The sequence below is a fragment of the Anomalospiza imberbis genome, chromosome 3 (genome assembly GCF_031753505.1).
Source record: "Anomalospiza imberbis isolate Cuckoo-Finch-1a 21T00152 chromosome 3, ASM3175350v1, whole genome shotgun sequence".
NCBI lineage: Eukaryota > Metazoa > Chordata > Aves > Passeriformes > Viduidae > Anomalospiza > Anomalospiza imberbis.
In genome coordinates, this window is record NC_089683.1 from 71,400,913 (window position 1) to 71,428,398 (window position 27,486).

The 27,486-nt window shown below is 35.9% G+C and overlaps 1 protein-coding gene across 4 annotated transcripts in view; it reads left to right on the plus strand.

Annotated features, from left to right (window-relative positions):
* SIPA1L2 (signal induced proliferation associated 1 like 2) overlaps window positions 1-27,486 on the plus strand; it is a 124,533-nt gene that overhangs the window by 15,845 nt on the left and 81,202 nt on the right. For all 4 annotated transcript variants that reach the window (XM_068185071.1, XM_068185069.1, XM_068185070.1 and 1 more), the window contains exon 2: window positions 10,550-10,622. The gene's annotated coding sequence lies outside the window, so the exon portion shown is untranslated. The remainder of the gene's footprint in view (window positions 1-10,549; window positions 10,623-27,486) is intronic.

The window sequence follows — 27,486 nt, forward strand, 5'->3', positions numbered from 1 at the left end:
GACTAGGAGTGTGAACCTTATATGAGAGCTACTGTAACTAATATTTGGGGGGAAAAAAATTAAAATTTGTGGCTTAAAAAACACACGTTGAGAGAATGTGTTGTTCTCTTTGTATAAATGTGGTAATTAATTTTCCTTTACAGAAAAATTATTAGAATATATTGATATTATCCAAATGAGGCTCCTAGTTTTTTATTTCAATTTATTTTGATTTTCTTAAATAAATATGTCCAAAATCTGCTTACTCTTAGTTTATTTAGATGTCAGTTAGGTCATATGTGAATTGTGTTGAAATCTGTAAAATCTTAACTGGTGGATTTTAAGTTTAAGAGTGTAAATGCCCTTTTTAACCCTGTTTATATTGCTTTGATGTGTACTGATATCTAAACCGTGTAGTTGTGTGTAGAAATATGGGGAGGGGATTTGTCTTCTGGCCAACTTTTTTTTTTGTTCACTGCTGTCATAGGTGGCTACTACTCCAGTTTCTCAAGTACTGAATATCTGTAACTACTCCACAGTTAAGTGCATTTGTGTAAGTTCAGAAGCAGATGGACATTTTAAATACAAAAACCCAGATTCTATCCTACTGAAGGAGAAAAGACTACAGTATGTGGCACATGGAGAAGTGAAAATGTTATCCATGCTAATTATTCAATGACTTAGATATGCTGTATTTTTTTCCTAGGCAATAAAATCTAAAAAGATTCCTGAAAAACACTGCTTTCACATATTTCTGGTACAGCAAACAAACCTGGTTCTTAGCAATTTTTTTACAGGAGAAATGCTATTATCTGTGCCTCTTCTCATCTCTATTTGTGCATTAGTGCCTTTGGGAGGCTTCTGGTTTGATTGGCAGCCTGGCATATTTAGGCATGTCTGAAATAAGAACTGTGTTTTTTGTTCAGAACTGTACGAATTGTGCCGTATTTGAAATGTTACTGAAGTCTCATCTGCAAGAACAATGACCTTATGAATTTAAGCTGGAAAATTCGTACAATCAAAATTATCTGTTTTTTATTTTTTTTTTTTGTAATAGAAGAGAAAAAGTATCTGTCAAACATATATGGAAAAGGAATCAAAATGAGGTAATCCTGACCAGAGAGTAAGCTAAAGCTTTAACTTAGCTTTGGTTTTGCCATTCAGTAAAGAAAAAAGTTCTGGGAAACAGCAGTAGAGGTGCTAATTGTAATTGCCCTCATTTGAAATGCTTTGTGAAGGAGACTTCTCTGCACCAATATCTGGGAGATGAGGATGGAGAGGAAGAGGAAAAAAACAAAACAAAAATCCCCAACCAAAACCAACAACTTCCCCTGTCTCCCAACATGTTATATCAATTATTTATTTAGTAACAATTCAGGAACTTTGGATGAAAGGGTACTGAACAAATTTTTTTCCTTTTTTTGGCCATGTAAACAGAGTATACCCTACCTAGGCTGTAGTGTAAGTATATTGGGCTCTAGTTGCAATGGGAATCCAAAATGGCGTGAAAATGTTTCCTTAGTCAAAAGTAATCAAAGAAGGATTAATTTATAATTTTTTAGAGCGCATAAAGATCTAAGGTCCCATTCCAACTTCCCAATTTTTTTTATTCAAATCAAAATTGTTATATAAAACTTACACTTTATTGGGCACCAAATTTTTTTAATATGCGGCAGCTCCCATATCCTGAAACATCTGGTGTTACAACCTTCAAAAAGGGTGTCTTTCCAGCTCACTTAATGGGTGAAATAATTTTAGTCTATGGCAAAATTTATTTGACTTCTGTGAAATTAGAATAAACATGTACCCAAATATCTGTCACCAAATTCTGTTCTGTCACCAAATTCTGCTCATCTATGGATATAGATGAATGTTATTTGGAATGCTGAAAGTTTTGGGCTGCTTCCAAATTAGTCCCTCTTGACCTAAGAGGGATAATGTTCTTGTTGCAGTATGTTATAGTGTACATACCAGCTCAGGTCTTGGTACAGCTTGAAAGGATCTCTGTTAATTCTTTCTCTTCCGTTGTGTATTTCTCTTGTATATTCCTCTTCATTTTGCGTTGTATGTGTTTAATCTGGCTGTAAACACTATGTAATGAGTGTTGACTATAAAAAACAATGGTAGTAAACTGTAAGTCTCATATTCTTGGAATGAATTTGATGACCAATTATGCTGTTTTTGCCTCTGATATTCTGAGGGAAATGGTAGACATTCAAATGCAGTTCTGGGCGCTGTCAATCTTTTCAGTGTTTCAGAGTTAAGGTTGAAAGAGGACTCCAGAATTTTGAATAGGATTTTCAATCAAATGTGTAAGTTCAGTGTGTAAGGAAACCACTATGAGGCTATAATTGAATGAAGAATTAATTTAAAAATTCTGCAAACTACTTTGTTTACATTGCCGGGTATTTCAGTAGGAGAGCTGGATGAAATGTTAAGGATCTTGATTTATGTTAAATATCTAATTTTGGTCCCTGCATTTCGAGAGGGATGTTGAGAAACTGGAGAGCACTAAGAAGGGTAGAAGGCCCTTGCTTGGAGCAGACGAGATGGCAGGAGAAGCTGACAGAGCTAGGCTTGCTCACTCTGACAAAGCGGCAGCTACTCAGTGACCTAAGGGTATCCCATAGCTGCTCAAGGGTAGTTCCATAAAAGGAGAGAGGTGAATTTTTTCCACTGTCACCAGATTGGCCCCAAACCCTGGTATGGTGTGTCTGGGAGGAAGAACACTGCCAGGAGGCCAGTACAGGCCCAGAACAGACTGCCCGGAGACGCGGCTGGATTTTCCACCCTTGAAGACTCAGCCAGGCCTAGCCATGCCTCACCATTCCCAGTGCTCTGAGCAGAAGACTGGGCTGCATGACTTCTAGAAGTGTCTCTCAGCCACTCCAAAACTTAAACTGATTAGGTTTTTGCTCATCCTTTAGCCCTTTACTTTTGTTACTGCATTCTAAAATGACTGTGGCTGATGTGTGTGTTTGAAAAAGCAAGCGACACTGTCAAAAGGCATAGCTTACAAACATTAAGGCATTTACAAATGATATTCATAAAATTCTACTCTTGTTTTTGAGAGAAAATGATAGTGAAAAATTCCTCTCCACTGATTGTATTTGAAAATCATCTTAATTTTCATGCTTGATGAAAACAGAGCTGATAAAAGAAATGCTTTGGTTTTTTGCATAGTACTTAATATGTATTTTCTACTCAAAAATGACAAAAAAGTATTTTTTCCACCTCAGACAAATGTCAATGATAAATAAAATATTAAGCAGACCTACGGAAGCTATATTAAAAAGTGTTAATCCTATTTCTGTGAATAGCATTCGCAACACTGTGATTTAGTTATGGGTTTTTTGTCAGACCCGTTTTATGACTTGTGAATAATTTTTGTATTTTTCCTGCTTTTAAGCTGTTGCTGTAAGTCAGTTGCCATGTTCCACTTATCTTTAATTGAAACAGTCAGGCATTACCTTGTCATCCAGCTGATTTTTTTTTAATCTACTTTTCTGTGGATGAAGCCAATAATTTCTGTCTTGTTTAGTAACTTCAGTTCCAGGCTGATAATTCTCCTTTATTGTTAATATTTTCAGCATACTTATTTTCATGAGGTTTCTAATTTTTTTGTGTTCAGGTGGTATCAAAAGCACTGCAAATGCCTGACTGCTGTAGTCTGAAAATGCAGGGAAGTTAAGAGCCCCAGTCTCCTTCCTTGTGAGGTGTGGTACTCAGCTTTGCTGTGTTCATACCAGCATACTCACATTTAAGCCCTTTATCTCTTCTGTGATGAAGTTTGGCATAATACAAAGTTCAAAATAAAACAAACAAATCAAACAAACAAACAAAAATCCCAAAAAAGCCAAAGCAGGAACAAAAGACTATTAGGGCTAAGTGTTGAGCTATTCCTGAAAATAGCTGTACTATTTATTCTCTCTCATCTGGTGTATTTTCTGTAATTAGTGGTCCAAACCTGATATTTGGTAGTGCCAGAATGGATATTGTTTTGTGCTCTCTTTGTGATCTTGCTTATTACATGCTTTTGCTGTGCTGTCAAAATGAGGTATTGCAAAGGGAGAAAACGATGCCTAGAGCTGAACATTGTTTCATAGGAGAAAAATGAAGGTGGGAATAAAGATGGTGTTCACATTATGTATGTGGATAGCAATATGTGGAGTGTCATGTTGAAAACATAGATGATAAAGATCAAGCTCTATGTTTATTACCTTTTAGTAAAGGTACTTATGTTCTGTATTAATTGCAGATTTATTGCAAGTAAAAAGACATCTATGGAAATGATGGGCATTGTGGGGTCTTCTGTTCATTTCTGACAAAATAATTTTGATATAAAGTGCAGATCCTTTCCCAGTTAAAAAGCCAGTTCAAAAGGTAAAGCTATCTCAAGCTTACCTTTTCTGTTTTCGTAATAAAGAATGTTCTGTACTTGGGATTATATTCTACATGTGGTAGAACTCTTTCAGGTCAGAGCAGGGTTAGTTGATTTTTTGTCATATTCAGGATGAAGCTATACTTGCATTGAAGTGTATGTAAGAAAATTCTGATGGCCTAAGGATAGATCTATTTATGCTGCTACTTACATTAGAGAGTGTGTCAGTTGTGTACATTTGCTTTCACCTTACGTGTTTCTTAGCGAGTGCTCTTTGTTATCTTTCTCAGAGAAAGGATCATCCAAAATTGCAGGTTCTATAAACAATTTTTCTCAGCAGTCAATCTGAGACTTAATCAGACAAATGATGAATGGGGACTGCTTTTCAAATTAGTGCTGCTGTGTAATTAATTGTGCTTAATTAGCAAATCTTTCTTTAAGTATCCACAGTGCAGTGATGTAATTTGTTTTCCCAGGTAAGTGATCACAAAGTATAGAAAGCTGCTTTTTACAAACTCCAAGTAATTGCATGTTTCACTGGAAGTGCTTTGATTGAAACAGTGGTGATTTATCTGATGACCCTCAGTCTGTCTTGGGCCCTTCCAATCCTTCCAGCTGGCTTACTCTTGCTTTAAGATTTGAAATGGGTGTTGGGCACTGATAAATTAATGTTGTTCCCTGTGTGCAACTCAGCTAGAACAGTTTGGAAGTGCATCCACTAGGAAGGCATCCCTCTTTTGCTGCCTGTACAGGGACAGCATTTACTGTGATGGGGAAATATCTGTAATCTGACCTGTAGCTAGTGAGGTTCAGCCAGCCTGGATCAAATAAGGTATCCCTTCCTCAGAGGGACAAATATAACCTTGTGATAATATTTTTTATATTTTATATAATTTTATAGTGTGATAGCATCTGTGATAGGCGTGCTGTGATATTATGTAATAAAGTTCTCAATTTCCTCTTGAACTGGGTGATATGTATGGCCTATAAGATGATTAGTGCCCTCACATGCTTGACTTCTTTTAGAATTTTTAATCTTCCACACACCAGTGGGCAATAGAGAATTACTGCTCTTAGAGAGATGGATCTAATTCTTACTATGATGGATGTTGGTATTTCTGAAACTGAAAAACAAGTGTACAAATGGAGATGCCATGCATCTCTTGAACCAACACAAGGTTTTTTTCATTGTCCTTGTCCCTTTAGTTTAGAATATGGAGTTCAAGTAGGATCTGTTACTAGGGAATTCCATTCTGGGTGTTAAATGGACATTGGTAGCATTGTGGGCAGCATTGGTATTAAAATCAACTACCTTGTCAGATAAGGGAGGAGTTTGGTATTGTTTTTTGTGTTATTTTGGAGTTTGATTTTTTTTTTTTGTCAAAGGTAGCTGGAACATTGATCTCTACATATTTATCTGGGCAGCAAAAAATTAAGAAAGAACTTACGGATTTAGAAGGAAAACCCAGTTTACAAGTCAATGTGTAAAATAACCGCAGTGTCCAAAGCCAGGGATTTCACAAGTTTTATGGCAATGGTTATTGTATATCTATGTTTCATTTCACAGTAAAGCATGCTGCTACTTCCTTAACCTTATTTTTTTCTATTTCCCAGTCTGTATTTCAAAAAGAAGCAGCATGTTTTCTCCCTGAAATGAATAATTAAAATAGATTTCTTGTATGAAACACCTGCACAGTAGGAAGTGAAACAGAACTTTTTAGCTCTCTCTTTTTAGTTTTATGGCAAGATTTCTGTTCCCTTTCCTTCCTGTAAACAACAGGAGTCAGTCACTTAGAGAGTGGGAAGTAAGCTATTTACAGGATATTTTCTGTATGAAAGGAAGGAAAAGGCTTTTACAGTGATCAGTCTATTGTGTTGGGAATCTGGAAAGTTATATGGAGTTAAATTGAGTTTAGTACTTGGAGAGGAAATACATGACAAAATACATGCAATCACTTCAGTCATGCCCCTTTAAAGTGCTAGATGCCCCCATTAGTTGCTGAAATCAAAGCAGGAGATAGGACATGGACTGCTGTGGTTTGATCCCAAATCCTTTGTGTAACCTGTGATCATTGTAAGAACTAGATCAGAGAGAGACTACACTAAGAGCTTATGCAGTATGGCTTTTCTTTATAAACAAGCAGTTTTGATACTTGTACTTTTAGGTGGATGTTCAAGTCATCTCTTTTTCATCTGTCTCTTTGAAATATGGTTGCCTTTGCTAGACAAGTGTCATAATTTGGTTTTTCTTGGAAGTAATGGTTTCCAATGTACTTGTAGAGTATATATTTTTTCTAAGTTCTGCTTCAGATATGAAATATATTAACTAAAATTCTGGTGTGAACCAATCTTATTCTTGCCTGTGTTATGAAATTAGTTTCTGTGAATAGCTATTTGATTTTCATTTACCTTCTGTAGCACCAGCAAGAGTCTTTATCACCAGTAAGAATTGTGGATGAGGATTTAACTCTAAACTCTGCCTTAAGCATTATGGAATAATAGAGCTTTCTTGAAACCTTGGGTGTACAAGATGATAGAACTGACAATAGCTTTGCCAATAAAATTGAGCAAGTAGAGAAAAATCTTGTCATTATTTGTATCACTTTTATCTGCAGTTCTTGTACTTAAGTCATACTTGAAAATGGAAATTTAGTGTAGCAGTTTTTGTCATTTCTTTTGCTCCATATATTAAGTTCAAGATTCTTAGTAATTGAATATCATGAATAGGCAGTTGTAAGTATGGGAAAGAAGAAAGTAAAAAATCTTGTTTGCTTAATAGATACTGAACTCCATTTTTTCAAACGGGGAAATTAAATACGAAAAGCTTTAATAGCAGTATTAGCTGTTAAAGAAATGATTTTTTTTTTCCTGTGTGATGAATCCATTTCCTCACACAGAAATCCTAATGTCTGGGTATTTCAGCCTAGGTTGGCAAATAAGCTGCAGTATGTGCATCTGTGTTTGCAAAAGGCAACTAAGAGTGGAGTATCTTCTGGCATGTATGTGTCTTGTCTTTGTCTCAGCAGAAGAAAAAAAATCCTTTGCTGCCCGTATTTGGGTTTGTGTTCTTCTGGGCCAGAATTGTCAGTCAGCTTGTTTGCTTTATCTCTAGTTTTCTAATACTTTGTTCAAGACAGGGTATTACCAAAAGGGCTACTGCAGTCATGTATGAGACTTGGTCTAGGTGTAGAGAAAAGTGTGAAGTTTCTTCTTGAAGGTTTGGAATGCTGAAGACACCACTGTCAGTAGTATCCCACAATCTAGAACAAATTACTTGACAAGGTGTTAGCTAGCCTTTGTGGTCCTCTGTGGAATTTATTTTCTTCCTTGGATATCCCACCAAAAATGCAGCTCCTACAATGTAAAGGGAGTGTGTCCAGGGTACCTCGGACTTGCTGGGTAGATTGAGTGTGTCAGGTTGATATTCTGGGCATACTGAGCTTGCTGAGGAGCTTGTCTCAGCACTGACCATCTGTACAGTGTTTTGGAGCACTAAGAATCTGCTTGGAACTAGGCTTTCCTGATGAGGATGCTGCCTCTTTGCCCATTCTTTCTGGAATCAATTCCTCTAAATCGACGAAACTTTTTGGGTAGAGAAAGAAAACTTGCCCAGGGAAAATGAGAGAGCTTGTACTGATATTATTTTGTCTTTCTGTTTTTCCTACAACAACAACATAGGAATGGAAAATATTAAAAGATTGGGACATAAATAATACTAGAAAATACGTGCAGAAAAATACTTTTTTTGTAGTTGAAAATGAGGTGCAGTATATGGCAGACCACAGTTATGGATGTCTGACTTTTTGCCAAACAGGGCTACTAACAAGGATTGACTTTCCTATGCAGGAATTATTTCTACCTGCATTTCAAGTATCTTTCAATGTAAACTCTTCTTTGCCTTCTCTTTGGCCAACTTGACTTCCTTGGTAACAATTCCTGTAGAAACAAGATACTGGTTTTCAATTCCAGTGGACATTCAGATAAAGATTAAGAAACAAACAAATGAAATCCATTATTGCATCCTGGAGAATAAAGCAACCAGATATAGCTCCACAAGCAGTAAAAGATGAGATGTCCAGGACAAGCAGATCTCTGATAATCACCTAATGCACAGGAGTTTTATGATGTCCAATACTACAAGTAAGTTTTGAAATACACGAAAGAAAATAGGCATCTTTATATCTGATTTGTAATTTTTTACTTTATGTGAATTTAAAGGGACATACATTACTTGAAATTTTGAGGGTTTTTTCATTTGTACACCTTTATGAATGTAGGGGCAAGATATTATAAGGAAAACACTTGAATACTGGTGAAATAATAAGTTATTTTTGAAATATATACAACATTATTTTTCTTCTCAATTCTTAAATTCTTTACCTGATTCAGTGTTCTGTATAAGAACTTTGGATTAAAGAAAAGAATTAGTATGTGGACAAGGCCTAGTGTTTTCCCATTTGGCTGCCTCACAAAAGAGCAGCATAATCCTCTAAATCCTACTTTACTCTGACGATCAATTGATTCCACTTTCTCTTCCCATAAACGGACAATTTAAAAATTGTCTTTGAGACATTTTGAAGCTTGCTTTTTTAGTGATTTGAATATATGATTACATATGTTTTTGGTGAGAAAGACAATGCTAATAATTATAATATTCTCATAACCTTATTTAAAGAAAACTGGAAGCAGTTTCTATTGGAAAATGGACCAGATTCCACAGCCATTCTAAAAAAATTGGTTTTAATTTTAGCAGTTGCTTTCTTCTCATGTTTTTACTTTTGACTTTCAGTATTTACTATGGCTTTAGTTTCAAATTTTACAAGACTGAGGTTTATCTCTGAAATTTGTCTTCATCAGATGTAATTTTTAAGTTAGGAATGAGAAATTTCTGTTTGATATCTTGGGGGTTTTTAATTGTGTCTTCTGTTGGCAAACAGATTAGTTACCTGATGATGCTGGTCTACACTACTACTGATAGAGTTTAGGGCTTTTTTTAGCTCTCCCATGAGACCTGCACTGGTCAATGTGTTTGCTCAAATTTTACGTTGTAACTGTACCAGGAGTTGGTTCTTTGGTGTTTTTGTTTTTTTTTTTGCTAGTGTGAGCATACTGGTGAAAGTAGACTTAAGTGGTTGCCTAGTTTTGACTAGACCTAGAATGAGGATAGCAGTAAACTGTTCTGCATTCCATCTATATAGGCTTTTTGTTTGTTTATGTTACCGGTGTCTCTAATACCTAGATATGTAGCTGACGTAGGATTTTGAGGCTTTGTGTTCTTTTCCATTGTATGCACTATTCTGTAAAATACCTATTAGAATTATTTTTGTCCCTATGGTGGTGACTTAGTACAGGAAATAACATCTGTTCCTGCTGTGTGTGTGTTCTTTTTCCTTTCTTTCAGTATGAATACAACATTGTGTATTTTAAAGCCAGATTTTACTGTCTGAGATCATGGTAAAATGAACTCCTTTTGAAACTTTGTTAGCTCTGATATAAAATAGCCAAATTGCCTTGCTGGTACTTGACAGTTTTGTGATTTATCTCTCTCTGATGTTGATCAGACAGACCTAGCTAAAATATATATTTTTTTACATATGCTTTCATTGACCTTTGTTCAGAAGCAAATATAAAATTGTCAAATGTAAATTTTGCAGTGTTAGATAATTTCTTGGCTGTAAGTTGTCCCACAGAACCTCAGAGCATGTTTCTAAACCTTTTGGATCAACTCACTACTCTTTTCTCTCAAAACATTTTATGGAACTCCATTACTTTTTCTCCTCCTTGTAATTGAAAGTATTATGACGCTATTTGCTTTTTACAGTACAGTTCTAGGAATAGCTGTGGACCCTTTATCATAACCTTTGAAGCAGAGTCATAATGAAACAGTCTGTAGGTTCAGCACCTACTGGCTCATGACCCTTTGCCCTAGCAATGGTTTTTTTCCAGTTATTGCCTGGAATTTACACAGGTGACACCTTTAAATTTTCTGTTGCAACACATACATATGAAACTATGATGATTTTTAAAGCAAGTGTGTTGCTCTTGATATTTTACTTGCATGTAGAAATTAGTAGATTTTCATTTTACTAGTGTTTATTTGTTTTTTTTTTTTAACTTATCCCTTAATATCATAAGAGAACATGTTCACCCCAAACCAAAACCAATATACCTTTCTCATTTGACTTGCAGGTATCTTCATTTTGTTGATATCTGAAAAAGAGTGACTGAAGTTGGCATCCTTTGTGAACTCTCCTAGCCAAAGGTAAGCACAGTTTCTAGCTGATGGCAAATATGTTTTCACTGTGTTTGTAGTACTTTTAAATAAAAAGGCAGCTGTGCTGCTTTCTTGATGTTTGACATCTCACAGATTGTGTTTCCTTGGGATACCTAAAGCACCCTAAGATAATAATTTATGTGGCTGGGTGTGCAAGTGAATAAATAATCACAGAATGCTTTGAGTTGGAAAGGACCTTTAAGATCATCTCATTCCAACCTCCCTGACATAGGCAGGACACTTTCCACGAGCTCCATTCAACCTGGTCTTTTGCAGCTTCTCAGGATGTTCCAGTGTTTCACCACCCTCACAGTAAAGAAGTTCTTCTTAATATCCAATCTAAACCCACCCTCTTTCAGTTTGAAGCCATTCCCCCTTGTCCTATCACTGCCTGCCCTTGCATAAAGTCCCTCACTGGCACTCTTGTAACCCCCTTTGCCTACTGGAAGTCTGCTTTAAGGTGTCCCCTGTCTTCAGGCTGAACAAAACTTGTCTCTAGAGAAAGTTCAGCCTTTTTTTAAAAAATCTGTACCTTGGCAGATTGCGTCTCATTAATATTGAAGTATAGGGTACAATCAATACTATACAGCTGTTACTATACAGAAGGATTATTGTGTTCTGTAATGCATCAGAGAAGCCAAATTCCTATCTCTACAAACTCCTTGATCTAGCTCAACTGGTTTTAGTTCTAGGATATGGCTCAGGCTTAGAAATACTTCATGTTGGCTGAACACGATCTATCATCTGAAGACATTCAGTGTAGTAGTTTTCTGTTTCTATAATATTTCTGACACCAGTAAAACTTTTAACTTTCATTTCCAACTACATATTTTTTCAAGGAGGGAAAAAAATCTGAAACAAGAACTAAAAAAATTTTATCTTACATTTATAATGTGTTCAGAGATTTGTATGAAGTAAGATAATTGATTTTTTTATGAACCTATTCAAAGAATCATAGATTTAGGAGAATCTGAATAATTGATCCTCCTTGCCAGGTTTGCCACATGCTTTGATGCAGGAGAAAAGATTGAACTTTGTGTTCAGCCACCTGAGACCCTCAGCCCTCTGTGTGCTGCAGCAGTTAAACTAGGTGGATGCTCGATATCTGTGTTGTTGTTAATCAGATTTTAAGTGGCTCCCTTTGCTCACATCAGGTTAATAGTTTTTTTTTCTCTTCTCATCTGAGACTCCATTTTTTCAATAAATGGTCAGTTCTGTAACACAAAATAAGATCACAAGACTCCCATGTTACTGAGCTTGATGAAGCTCTGCTTTATTAATGACAGAGTAGAACATAGCTCTGAAAATCTTACGTACTACTTTTCATATAAGTTTTTCATATAAACAATGTGTTTTCATATAAAAAATGTGTTTTGCTTTGGAAATAGACTGAGAAGACAATATTGTAGCATATTTTGCATTGTGTATTGTCAATAATATCTTCATTTGAATAATGCTAATGTAGTAAAAGAGAACTTAACACTAGTATTACTAGTCTAGAAGTGTGTGCTAACCACTTCTAGTATTACATTTGCTTTATCTTTTGGCTGTACAGTTGATCAATACATAGTAGATGTTTAACGAAATCTGGAAGAAGCTGAAAAGTATAACTTGTACATTTTGCCCTTTTTCTGTGGTTTAGAGTAGTAGTAGTAGGTATAATATAATAATGCTGCAAAAAGAATGATGGTTACAGATGTCTAATAAGGTACAGTGCTTTTCTTTCATAATTTGAAAAGTATTTAATACAAGGAATATTGCTGTTTTAGCTAGGAGAAAAACTTGTGGTTTGCTGACCCTTGAAATAAATACACATTGGTGTTTTTTTTTTGGTTTTTTTTTTTTTTTTTTTTTTTTTTTTTTTTTTTGTTTCTTTTTGGTTTGAGTTTTGTTCCATATAATCCTGACAAAACCTTTATGTCAAAATTATTCTTTTGATATAGTTTACAGTTGTGGTAGCAGTGGTACTGATTAGCCGGTTTGAAAATCTGGACTTTGAAATATGTAATTTTGTAGACCATAAAAATTTATTCACTCTTTCTTATAAGCACAGGCATAAGAAGATAGATGGGAAATTATTTTAGTTGTAGAAATCTGATAGTGGTTTTATCTCCCAAGTTAAATAGTTAACCATTTATTAAAGAACGGTAACACTAAAAAGTAAAACACATTTGAAGTTACTCTTTAAGAGGCATTCAAAAATTGGTTACACAAAACTAAATGTTTGAAAAGTGTTTACAATTTCAATTATTTTAAAAGGAATCTGAATTACTTACATGAGGTTGTTCAGCTGTTACAATTGTACAGCTGCCTACATTACACTATAGATGTACTTTTAAGGCAGAGGAGCAGATAATAAAATTGGAGGCTGTGCATCCATGTAGAATATATACATGTCAGATTCAAGGACTAAACTTCTCACATTTGCCTAACAGCTTTGTGGGTCACGTTTTCATTGGGAGGATGTGTCCAAATGTATGATGTAGATACGGAATCAGTAAACCTAAATGCAGCATTTAGCTATAGTTTTGCATCCAGTAGCATGATTCCTTTTCATAATAATAAATAAATTTAAAACTAAACCCATTCCTCTTCACCTCCAATTACTGATAGACTGAACTCTGCTAGCTACTGAGGCACTATTTCTATAATAATTTTTATAGTTATTTCACAGGGACATGTGTACATGAGACAACCAATTAGATGCTATAGTTTGGTATTTTGGAAGTATTTTTGTGATCTGGGAATGAACTGGCATCTAAAGGCTTATGTATTTATGTGTGTTAATGAAAACATCATCTATTGACAGTTTGTGTATGTTGGTAGTTGTGATATGGCCATTGATAGAACAATGTAGTTTGGGCATAAACATACCATATATTCAGAAACTAATGCAAACAAAATATGCGAAGTAGTAAATTTGCTCTGATAATACAAGTATGGCATGATATAACTTTTTCACAGTAAACATGGTGTGCCTTTGGTGCAAAGAAAGTTGTTTTCAGAAGTAGAACTATATTAGAGAAATCACAGAATTGCTGAAATGGAGAGGTGCCTCTTGAGATCACATAGTTAACCATCCCTGCTTACAGGTCAAGGCCAGCTGGATTTTAAATATCTTCAAGTGTGGAAACTCCACAACCTGTCTGGACAACCTGTTCTGTTGTCTGACTCTCACAGTCAAAGGGTATTTTCCTATGTTTAAGTGGAGTTTTCTTGTGTTTCCTGTCTTAGTTCCCTTTATCTGGCATTGAACACCCATGAGGAGTGTTAGGCACTGGGGAGATCCCCTCTGAGCTTTCTCTTCTTCAGGATGAGCAGCCCCAGCCCCCTCAGCCATTCCTTATGTGAATGATGCTTCAATCCCTCAGTCATTTTAGTGGCATTTCTCTGGATTTGCTCCTATAGTTCCATGTCATTCTGGTACTGGGCGAATACGGAACACAATACTCCAGATGTCATGAGGGACTGATGTTGGAATTTTAGCTCTAACCAGTAAGTGAAAAATAACTAGCTAGGAATTCTGATAGGCACATGCCATTTTTGTCAATAGCAATATTCAGTAATTCTATATGGTGTTTGATGTCTCAAATACACCTTTTCAATCTCCAAATTCTTGTTCTTTATTTCCTCTATAAGAAAAATTAAAATATACTTAAGTGTAAATAAAATATCAATATGCTTTATCTTACAAGGTATGTGTGCTTCAGTTTTAGAATGGCTCATAGTCTTAATAGTTCCGCCACCTCCCACCTGAGTGGAAAGGTTGTAGGGTAAGTGAACCAATGTTTTGCTTAAAAGTTATTGGATCACATGCTACAAAATATTAGTAATGCTATGGGTTGTTTGTGTTGGTAAAATAATAGCAATCTGCAGAGTTGGTCTTCCCAGTCTGGTTCCCTTCTGACTGCCACAAATCTGGCAGGACTGATCAGTTCAGGGAGAGGGCTGTTTTGGTTCCTAAAGGCAGTGAGCCAAAAAAATATCTATGCTATGTTATGTCTCTCTGCCCTGTGCTACACAAAGTCTGTGGTTCTTGAAAGATATATTAGTTTGTTTGGATCTTTCCATTTAGCTTACTGAGTCTTGGAAAGAAGTAGGACTCTCTCACCTCTTCAAATTCTATATCACTCTACATAATAAAGAGATAACAGTAAACCAAAGTGTTAGTGAGGTCCTCCAAAACAGAATTGAAGGTAAAATAACATGCATGTTAATAAAATGGAAGACCTTCCTAGTGTGCATTTTGGGTTAGCTGTTTTGGAGAGGGAGTAGGGGGGAAAAAAGAGGGAATATTGGCAGGTTGGGTAGGATACTTAGGATCAAGAACTGAAGAGTGATGAGTCTTAGAAGGGAAAAAGACTTCTAATTAAAAAAAAAAAAAGGGAGAAACTAGTGTTAAACTTTCTTTCCCTAGCCCTCAGCCAATGTAGTATTTATTTTTTCTTTGAGGAGGAGGCTGATGTGCCACTGGTGCTAATTAAACAGTTGTAAAAAAAACCAACAAAATGTCTTAATAAGCAAATAAAAAGAATTGAAAGGAAGTTGTTGCGAGGGAGGGAGGAAAGGATGCAAACCATCCTGATTCCTTAATTAATGTAATCTAATTTATTTCAGTAAAATGATTTGTGTATTATTGTTTTATACAAGGTGAAGGCTTACTGTAAATTATCTTAATTGAAATCCTTTGTTTCTGGCTCATGTAGAAAAAGACTTCTAATAAAATATTTGAAATAATTAAGAATTAATGCAAATACTTTTGAAGATAAACTGCAGAATGGATCAAAAACATGAGCTTGTTTTTGGTTACTGCTAGAACTGTGCAGGATGAGTGAGAAAGTTGGAAAAAAGAGTTATACATATGTGAAGGAGAGACTTCTCAGAGAAAATTGGAGAAACAGAACATGAAACAGCATGGGAAAACGAGAAATGAAAAAAATTCAAGAATTTGAAAATGGTTCAGGGAGAGCCAAAACCATTCAGGAATTGAAGCTGATGAAGGATGTGAAGGGCAATGAAAAACCTGTTTCAAGTACAGAAGGAGTAGAAGGATGCTAGGGAAAATGTGAGCCCACTGATAGTGGGGTAGGGGATCTGGTGACAACAGACACAGAAAAGGCTGAAGTGTTCAACAAAGTTTCCACTTCAGTCTTCCCTGGTAAGACCGGCCTTCCGAAATCCACAACAGTGTGGAGCAAGGAAGACTTACCCTCAGTGGATGGTCATTGAATTAAGAGATATTTAAACAAACTGAACATAAAGAAGTCCATGGGACTTGGTAGAATGCACCTATGAATACTGATGGAGCTGACTGATGTCAGTGTGAGAGCACTCTTGATTTCTTCAAAAGGTCATGCAATTTGGAGAGGTTACTGAGGACTGGAGAAAAGTCTGTGTCCAAGGAGAGTCTGGGGAAGTACAGATAAATAAGCCTTCCTTGTCCCTGTGAAGGTGATAGAGCAAGTGATCCTGGAAGGTATTTCCAGATGCATGAATGACTGGGAGTAGTGAGCAGGAATTGAAGCATGGAAAATTCTTCTTAACCCACCTGATACCCTTCTACGATGAAATGACTGGCTTGGTGGATGAGGGAAGATAGCCTTGATAGTGAAATAGACTGAAAGCTGGCTGAACTACCAAATTTAGAGGGCTGTGATCAGCAGCACTAGCTCCAGTGGGAGGCCAGTGGTGTACCCTGGGGACCGATACTGTGTTCAACACTGTTTAATGTCTTTGTTCAGTGACCCTGTTGCTGGGACTGAGCACACCCTCATCAAGTTTCCTGATGTTACAAAACCAGGAGGAGTGTTTGATATCCCAGGTTGTTGAGCTGCCATCCAGAGGGACCTCAGCAAGATGAAGAGTGGGCAGAGAAGAAAATTCCTAATTCAACAAAGGAAAATGCCAGTTACTGCAGCTGGGGAGAAATGAGCCCAAGAACCAGCACGTACCGGAGGTCAGCCACCTGCAAACAGCCCTGCAGAAAGGGACCTGGAGATCTGGGAGGACAGTGAGCAGGACATGAGCCAGCAAAGTGTCCTTGTGGCAGCACTGGTGAGGCACACCTGGAATACTGTGTGCAGTTCTGGGTTTCCTGGTACAAGAGAGATAAGGACATATTGGAGAGCATCCAGTGCAGGCCACAAAGAAGGTTAATGGTCTGGAGTGTTTTTCATATAGTGAGATGCTGAGTGACCTGGAACTGTTAGGCCTAGAGAAGGCTCAGGGGGATCTCATCAGTGCATAAATTCTTGGAGGAGAGTGAAAAGAGGATGGAGCCAGGCTCTTTTCCATGGTGCCCAGTGACAGGATAAATGGCCATGAGTGTAATTTGAAATACATGAAATTCCATATGAACATAAGAAAAAGCTTCTACTATGAGGGTGGTTGGGCTCTGGAACTGTTTTACATGAGAGGTTGTGGATTCTCCATCCTTGAAGATACTTAAAACTTGATTGGACATGGCCATGAGCAGCTAATCTATGTGAACCAGTTTGAGCAGGGGGTTGGGGTAGAAAATCTTCAGTAGTCTGTTCCTACCTCAAAGACTCTGTGTGATTCTGGGAACAAAGGCAAAGGGAAGAAACTGATGTATATTTTTTGAGCAGAAAAAAAGCTAGAACGCATTGATTAAGTCCATTAATTAAAAGATGAAGTCAAGGTCACCCGCAGCTCTTTCTTAATCAACTTGTAGGGAAAATGTCCAGGTCGTTCATTCCTTGGTTAGTGAGCTTAGGTAGAGGGCAATAGACATCAGAATATTTTTCAGTCTCAGTTAATTAGGAGGAGAGAAGATTTAATGATGTTTTAGAAGCATTTTTCAGGGTCAAAATTGATTGTCTAAGAAATCTATGAGAGCTTTGAATTTTGTGAAATTGGCTGTGCTGTAATAATTTTTACCCTGTCTATGCAAGGTCTAAGTTTTTGTTTTCAGTAAATTTTAGTCTTAAAATATTGATAATATGATACAGATGACCTCTTGTTATATTTGATCTTCTGGTAGCCTGTCACATCCACTCCTATCTAAAAAAATGCAGACAGCTTAAAATAATCTCTTGCAGGCTGACCTGGTCTGGTTATTAACCAGCACACTCTGAGCCCTGTCTGTTTGCAAAGTTGAGGGGGGAGGAAGGGGGCAAGAAGCGAGGAAGCATCTAGTTTCAAAAATAGAAATCCCACAAGTACTCTTAATTATCTTTTATGGTCCTCTAAAAAGCTATTAATTTGCTGTGAATATCATTCAAATACTTCGTAGTTCTTAGCTGTTAGGCTTTTTTTCTTTTTGCAATTTTTTTCTTTTGTTTTGCCATCTCACTTCTGTCATTTATCCTAGTAACCTGATTTGCTGCCTTGGCAAATTCTTCCCTGTGAATGGAGTGTGTACTTTGTCTTGCATGGCAGCCTGTGAGGAGAGGGAAGGAGGAATATAAACTTTTCCCAGGTCCTCCACTTCATCTAGTGTCGGCTTGTATACAGGTTTTCTGTTTTGTCTTACTGCAAATAGGAGAAAGTGAAATGGATGGAAAGAAATAATACTTTAAAAATAAATAAAAAAGAAAAAAAATTATTCCTGAAATTTCTTAAGGCTTTTTGGTCATACTTAAGACCAGTGACATTAACTGCTTTGGACAGCTTCAGGAAGGGCAAGGCTACATGCCATCAAAGGCTGAAGATCAAAGTCCACTGCAGCAAAATTTTCTCAAAAATATAAACTAAATTTGCGAACATTTTTGAAGCATTTTTTTAAGGGGAATGGGAACACATATTTCCATTTCATGTGCTGTTTGTTAAGCATATATGCTAACTCCTTAGAAGAAAAGAGAAGTTGAGACATTTTTGTATGTGACATCCTTCCTTTTGTCATTTGTCTCTTGGAGATTATAGAAAAGTGATCTTTGTTATTGTTAATGATGATAACAGTTAATTATGTTTGGGTGACTGACAGATTAAATAGACTATTTCTACTTTGCCTTTCTTTATTTTTCAGTTGGCTCCATATCACTATTCACAGATATTTACTTAATTTCCCTTACTTAGGGATAGATGTTATTGCTGTATTGTGTTCAGAAACCAGATACAAAGAATGTGACTTTGATTTTTGGCTCTATTTTCATCTTTCCTTAAAGCAGGATTTTTTTCTTTTAAGAGGAGAATGTTTAGAAATTTCTTCCTGTATGGTTTAGGAATTTAGAATATACCTGTAAATAGATTTCTTTGGGTTTTTTTTTTTTTTTTTTTGGCTGTTTTAGTCTCTTTGGCAAGCCTTCTTTTTAGAACTTTGAAGGTTGGAGTGGGATGCAGGTTTAATTCAAAACTATTTTCTAAGGACAGATAAACTGAGGGCATAATGCTGCCCTTTTGCTTTACATATGCTAATTATTAGATAACATTTGGCAGTTGGTAGCTTTGAGCAGGAGGAAAAGTGTGGATTATATCGAAGCTGAATATGTTTCAGCTAACTTTGTCTCCAGGGCAGCCAGAATTTACAGTACTTTTAGACTTAGTAAAGTAAACTTAGGTTCTCCCTGACTGTGCATTTCATATGGTTTGACTTAGAAACACTGTTCTTCAAGTAGAAATAAGCAATTGAAATACTTTGTTTTTTTCAAATGTGTTAGTGTTTATAACCATGATAGATTTCAAGCTGATGTAATATGATATTACTGGATGAATCAGGAAGGAAATTTGCTCTATCATAGGATTATTACCACTAGAAGTTGTTGGGATTGAAATTTTCTGTACCTAGAGAGTTAAAATGAGGGTATTTTTTAAGTGATTTTTTTTTGTGTGTGTGTATTAGCAGTGTCTCTTTAAATAATTAATTGTGAAAATATAAAAATTGACAAACTATGTCCTGAAATTATGTTGTTGTTGACAAGTGTATTTATTTAGGATTACTTTTGCCTTGAATCTCTGTTTGTATTTCTGTTGCCCTTGTATTTTTTCTCATTAAGTTCACACAGGAAACTAAAATAGAGTTCTCCATTGTTTTAGGTGTGTGTGTACTATGAGGTTGTGTGCATATCATCTAGAACTGTGTACTAAAGCAATTGTTTCATTGTTGGAAGCTTTGGGTTTCCTGGTCTCTCATCTCTTTTCTTTGTGAATATCGAGGTGAAGTGGATGATGTAGTATTAATGCCTCACTCCTCTGGTTGATTTGAAATTATTTTGGGATTTTTTCTTTTCCATCTTTTACTGTAGTGCTGAGTAAAAAAAATCTTAACTAAACTTGTTTGGGTTATTTATTTATTTATTTATTTATTTGTTTAGCTTTCTTTTACAAGAAAAATCAGTTTCTCATAGTAACCCCTCAGTGCTGCCTATAAGATCAATGGATGGGTGATAAGGGGGACAAAAGGTTTTCCTCACCTTCTTCCAGCTCTGTGCCTCAAATGTTAACATACAGATTAGGTTTTCTAACTAACAGATTTAGTTTTTTTAAATTACTCTTAGCTACTTATAAGTGTTGGCTTGGACTAGAATATACTTTCTGTCTCTTTTTAACTCTTGATAACTGTGCTGATTTGGATGCAGAGAGCAACCTCCTTTTCTTAGATTCAGTTGTTACCACCTTGATGCTCTGTCCTTTTGACATGGTGTATTTCCTTGAAGTGTTCAGCCCAGAAACCGCCCAGCTATGTTGGGTATACTGCTCAGTGAAGATTTTACTAAAATCCTTTTTCACTCACCTTCTCTAGGTAGCAGAAACAGAACTAAGCCCAGTGTAAACAGATGTTTCTCTATTTATGTTTAAATTACAGAATGTTGTCAAATTACCTTGTTCCATAGCACTGGAAAGACAGAGGCTCTGCAAAAAGGCCTTAGTGGTATCCCATACCCTCTTTGAAGGCTGTCTGTGTGATGGATTGGGGGTGAGTTGTTGGGTTTTGTAAAGCACTTTTAGTTTGCATCACCTTATAAAAATGTCTTTACAAAAGCAGGACAGAAGAGTCTGCATGTGTTCTGTGGATGAGTCTTTGTAGTATATCATTCACACTTGCTTTATTCTATAACATAGTACTTTCTTTATTCAACTGTTATGAAATCTGCATATCAAGTGAATCAGAAGACATCTGATTTTGATACTGATTCATATTTAAAAAAAAATCTTTTGCTTGACCACATATGTGGTCTGTCAAGTAGTATTCATTCCTTCTCTGGAAGCAAACATTTCCAGTAAAGTGCTTCCTACATGTCCATTGCCCAGACTCAGAATCTGCTTCTGTTGTCTTGTCTGTAATTATTAGATGTTGATTTTAGCTAGAGCTTTGAAGATTTTTTGGTTTTCCTATTTGTGAACAATTTCATTTCTAAGTGTTTCTGTATTTAGTGAGGGTGGAGGAGGCTAGCTTTCCTCTAGATGCCTTCCCACTTCATAGTAGCCAGTTGCTTGGTAGTTTCAGTATTTCACTGGCACATTGATTACTGAGGTTCCATTTTGTAAATCCACTAAGATTTAATTTCCTTTCTGGTATTACATAGAGACGTGAGAGCTTATTTCTTACTGGAATCTAAATGATATTGCAAAAAAAACAGGAATGCAGAGCTTAAAATGTTGCTGAGAAGGCAAGCTGTATGCTGAAGAGACTGTACTAATTTTCTAATTAATAATAATAATCACCTTTTTTCTAAAAACAAAAATCAAACAGCTCTCCCGTCAAAAAAGCAAGCCAACCAACCCACAAGCAAAAAGACCCAATGCAAACCCCAAACCTAACAGTACCAAAACAAATCAAACTCAAATTTATATCCTTCTCTGAATATTTTAGGGTAGAGAGATGTTTGCTGTGTTATACTGTGTAGCACTATTAGATAATTTTTTCTGTATTTGTAGTTTGGTTCTACAGTTTCCACAAAGCTGCTTTTCTCTGGTGGACACAGAATTTTTATGTTAATGTGTACTCTTTCCCCAGTTACTTCACACTGTCACTGGGGTTCTGTAGAGTTCAATGGAAATAATGCCTGTCTTGTTTAGCTTAAGCACAATATGCTACTATAGTAGTTTCACCCAACTTTTTTTTTATGTGCAAAGCAGTTTGCATCATGCATTGAATCCTGTCCCATTCAAAAGTAGAGTCATTGTGTGTGCAGGAACAATTAATTGTATATCAGCAAACTGAATTCAGTTTTTGTGTGTTTGTTTAATAATGTGCTTTTTTTCTAACTCAGTTACGAATGTTGCTGATATCTGCTTGAAAAACTAGGTTTATTAAAATTTACTTAAAATTAAGAGTTTTGGCAAATGCTCCTTAGACTTATAACTTGTTTGAGAACCAAATGTAAAAAGAGCTCTTACATTAAGGCTCTTCCTCTAGCCTTTGTTGTGAGTAGGGGAAAACATAGTGACAAAGGATGAGGAAAAAGCTGAGGTACTCAATGCCTTCTTTGCCTCAGTCTTTAATAGCAAGACCAGTTGTTCTTCGGGTACCCTGAAGAACAAAGTGAATCTTAAGACACAGATGAGGAACAGAACGAAAACCTGGTAATCCAAGGAAAAATGGTCACACAGTTTTGCAGGAAGATGTGGCAAAATAATCTGGCATTTTCATTTTAGCTTCCAGATGAGTTCTGGCATTCATGAAATACTTTGATCAAGAGCAGGTATTTGTTATCCTGAATGGAAGTGTTTTTGGCTTTTTTCCCTCATACAGGTTCCCTTTGTTTATTTCATGGCTTTGTTATGTATCTTTGAAGTTTTTAAGTAGCAACCTGTGTTTAAACTCAAATATTAATTTAACACTTTCAAGTAGCTTTAATGAGTTTATGAGGGTATTTAATAATAATTTTTTTAAACAAAGGCTATATATTGCTGTTATAGTTCCTCTAAAAAATAGGTGAAAAATGAAAATTATTATTAAAAAATAATTCTGATTTTAAAAAGTATGATATAAGACCACAAAGGCTACTATATCTTTTGTTTTCCTTTTTATGGTCTTGTCTTAGTTAATCTATGCTAAAAATACATAATTTGTTATCTTTAGGACCTTATTTGTTTACTTATTTTTGTAATTGACAGGGTTGATGACAGAGTATTCTCTGAAGGGTTTTGTTCATTGGAATCTTCTCTAGGCTATTGTTTGAACTAGATAATTTGCTGACTTTAGGAACATATTGAAGTGCATATTTGTTTTGCCTTGTTTTTGGCAGGAGGTGGAGGAATGGATTATCACCTAAGAGTAACACATGGTTATTAACTGTTGAGTGTAGGTACAGACCCTTCTTATTCAGAGGAAAAGAAGCATTTAAATAGTCATACATCATAGTGAACATTTAAAAAGAAATCCCACAGCTTTCCTAGTCACCTGTGAAGGATAAAGGAAACTGAGGTAACTGATACAAGTACTGTTGTACAGTGTCTCAACTGACTGACTTGGATACCAAAAAGATATGTCCTGGGAGAAAAGAAAGGATTGATGAAACTTTAGACAGACACTAAGGAGGAGAAAAAATATTGACATACAGGAAGTGACAGTAGAGGAGTAATAGTGATATCAAAGAGGACAAAACATTCAGAGAGGGAATGAATAGAAAAATGGCAGAATTAAATAAAACCCAAAGTGAGTATTTATAGATAATGCTACAGCAAAGACGTGCTTTAAAGTCAGATGAACTTAAATGCTGTGTTGGAAAGCTGGACTTTTGTCAGACTAATAGACCTTGGAAAGGACAAGGAAAAGGATATTTATAGAAGAGGAAGAAATGGGCTTAGATGAAGACAATGATATAGGATGGTTCTTTTCCTTTCATGATGGTTTAGGAGTCTGAACTTGCCAGGATCTAGCAGATCACTCCTTGATAGCGGACTGTTTTGAACAAGGGTTTGGATTCGGGATGGTTTTAGCAGTCAGTGAGCAGAAACCAATTGTTTTGGGTGGAAAAGAGAAAGAAGATGGAGTGCAGATTTTTATTGGTGATTAGCAAAGCTACTGGGTTTTGCCATCTCTCTAAGTGCCTACAAATTAAATAAATGGTTGATGAGAACCATTAGGATCCTAGCTTTGCCTAGCATTATAGTTTGCCTTATTGGCCTGTTTTCATGCTGCCTAGCTGTGCCTGAATAAGGGTTATCTGTGAGCACTCCCATTCCAGACCAAAGAGTGTCATGAGCCTAACACATATTCATTCACTTGTCTGGTTTGTGCTCCTTGAATGGAGGATGATAGACATGTGGATTGAGATGGAAAATATTGCATGAATTGGGTATGATTTGGTGAACACATGGTGCCAAGTATATGGAAATGGAGAAAAGAGGTAGTGGAGAAGCGCACTGGAATAAATATGGACGGAAACCACATCATGAGAGGCAAACACTTCCTGGTGTTATGCACCAAACATGGCATACAGATGTACACTATCCTTAAATGGAAAGGAAACTATACCTATGCTATTTGTTTTTGAAATATAAATATGCATTAAAAAAATATTCCCAGTGAAATAGGGACAGCCTGGTTAATGGTGCTATGTGTTGAAATAGTCCTTCATGGGACTATGGCATTGGGATTTTTTGCTCAAGACTTGGCTGTTTTTTTATCTCCATGTACATGTATTGAGTTTAGAAAAGCCAGCTGGGCAGATTCTAGAATAATACTCAAAATCACTCACGTTATGAATTGCCCTAGGTGAGGATGTTTTTCTTAAAAGGTCATACATAATGTTGACATGAATAGCTGACACTCTTTGTAAGCAAGTAATAATTTGTTGAAAAATATGCAGTCAGTTATAAAGGTTATTTAGGTTATAAAGAAAATAATACTTATGTGATAATGATCTGTATTTTGGGGAAAAATAAGCTATGGGTTTCACTGGTAAGTAGTTGAGTGTGTATGAAGAAGGAGAGAGAATGCCATTCAGGTAGTTTATATGTCAAATGTGTAGTTTCTTTTGTAGTCTAATACGAGCTTTCTAACAGTCAGAAACATGGCAAATGTGATTGTTCCTTTCTAAATTTGGATTTTGAAATAGATCTGTAGTTTCTATAATGCAAATATGCTTCAAAAATGAGGGAGATATGCACTGACAGCAAGTAAAAACACAGTTCCAGAAATGTGTGGTCTGTATAAATGATATACAGTTTTTTGGCTGACCTGAAACTTTGTGCTAAATCAAAGCCAATAATGAAATTCAGAGGCAGATTTTTTACAATGCCTACACTGCATTACTATGCCTGTGTGTGAACACTTTGGATCAGTAAATTATACCCTCCTATTTGAACGTTTTCATTTACATAAGGAGCAGAACTTGATAAATCAAATATAAAATTCAGTGTCTGATTTATTGGATGGAGTGTTATGTAATCAGAATTTTAAAAGCAAAAGTTAAAACAAAATTGGCCCTACAAAAGCAAACCATTCCAGATGAATATGAATTTAAAGCTAACATTCCCCATGCTTCCCAAAAGTGGATCACAGTTATGTTTTTCATGGTTCCTAATAGTGCTATTTCTTAGTATGCTCAGAGATCTGTTTAAAGGTAAATTACTGATTATTGAACATGTTAGTAAGTCACCTAAAAGCAAGACTTCATTTTCAAAAATGTTTGCCTTTTATCTCTTTATCATAAAGCAGTAAAATTAGGAAGATGTCAGCATGCTTATGGTGGCTTGCAGCTAAGAATCAAAAAAGGCTTATAGACATTTTCTCTAATGTATCTCTAACATAAAGGAATACAACTCTGAATCTGCATTCCTTAACACCAGTCATGATGGTGACTTTGTCTGGAAAATATATATATACAACAAGGTGTCGTCTTTCCAATCTAGAAAAAATGAGATCTTGTCTCTCTGACTCAGAATATTTGAAAGATGTGTTTCCACACTGTATTTTTGAAGACAGTTTTTTTTTTTTTCCTGTTTAAAATGAAAATGCATATTTTCTCAGCAGGACAACTCCAGAAAGTTCTCAGACATGTGCTTTAACTTAGTAATCTGAAGCAAATCTGTAGAACAATGATAATGCAATCTTATTGTTTGGGGCGGGTTTGGTTGTTGTTGAGCTTTGTTGTTCATTGTTTTTTTAATTTGTGGGGTAAGCAGAAGGAGGTGTTCCATAAAGTTGACATAAAGCTTTAACAAAATTTTTTTCAATTATAGCCCTTTTAAGTCTCATTGAGAACAAGTTTTTTAGCTTAACAGCAATTTGTTTTGAGATGAATATCAAATGATCACTGAACAGATGGCAGTGACATTTTATTGCTATCAAGTTGTGCCAAATTTGAGTGGACTGATGAAAAATGAAGAACAATATTCTGCTAACAACCCCCTCATTCCAGCTACTGTTCTTCTGTTTATATCTGGAATTAAGTAAAAAGATTCTATTAACCATAAGAAGAGCAGTTACTGTACAAAGCTGTGGAACCAACCAGTCTAGAGGGTGGTGGCTGTCTCAGAGAGGAGCTTGTTTGCTCAAGCTGAGTTGTTCAGTGCCAGGTAGTCCAGGCCAAACTGCATGTGCTTGGAAATATGTGGACACAAGTTACCAAGTTATTTAGTAACTGCCAAAATATTTAATGTATATTGTTAATATTATTAAGTCTGCTTTCCAAATTTGCAGTGTAAAATTAAGAACAAAATTGCTTTTTTTGTAGTGAGACTGTATGAATCAAGTGCGTTACGGTCATCATAGTTTTCAGCGTATTCTCTTTCTATATGGAACTCTTGCTCTTTTGTTTCTGAGATGAGGGATGGAAAAAGGTGAAACCTCTGTTCTCAAAATACAAGTTTTAAAAATAATATTTTGATGCACAGTGATGGAAGTGACATTTTATAGCTCTACAGTGATGCAGAAGTACCTGAGAAATTACTTGCTGACATCTGAAACTTCAAATCCTCAGTCAGCTTAAAGCTAAGGTTCCAAAAACTGGCCAGTAATATTACCTGTTTGTACTACCTCAAAATTTCTGCCAGCTGATAAAGAATCAGGGTCAAATTAAACCAGTTTCTATAAAAAACAATGTCATCTCATGCTATTTTTTTTTAAACTTATTGTGCTTTAATCAACCACTTCCTTCATTAATACTAAAAATAATTCAGAACTGTGATACCAGAGCCACTCTACTGCCAAATGACATGACGGAAAACCTATTTCCTGTTTTACTTCCTTGAAAACATAAGAGAAATCTTAGCTTTGTTTCTCTTTTTTCCTTAGACTGTGCTTCCATACTTCTTAGGGAACAGTTAGGACCTCTTAGCTAGAACATTAGAATGTTTTGAGTTGTCACAGGCAGTGTTTCTCTGCTGTCATACACAGTGGTTTTGGGTGTTTTTCATTGTTGTGAATTTTTCCAATGGGAGAGGTTATTCAAATTCTCCTTTACTTTAGAAGTGAAGTGGATTCAAGCACTTTTTTCCTCTAGAAATGAATTAACTTGAACTTTTAAAACTGTGTTTATCCACTTTCTGATTCCCTCTTAGCCCAGATGTTGCAATGTGTTAGAAAGACCGGTGTTAGCTTGGTGTGATCCTTTCTAATAGAAAGGCCCCAACAGAAATTGAAGTCCTTTGATAGACAAACTCGTGGCAGGCATAATCAGTGCTCCTGCCTGAATAGCATTTTTACTGTGAAACACAGTTATAATGGAAATATGTAAAAGAACTTTCTTGTTCTGGCTAAAAATGGCTTTGTACATTTCAAAAGCTTTCTTGAGTAGTGTGAGCATCTGAAACCTCCTTCATGGAATAGGCAGCCTCAGCTGATTAATAGATGCATTGTTTTATCTCTTCACTGAGTGGATGAAAAAGCTTTATTTTGGGCCTCACTGTACTTGACTTATGAAAAGTAGAATTGCCTCATAAATTTTTGTGACATACCGACTCTGAAAAGCCAAGCTTGCAATCTTGTTCTCTCGTTCTGAAC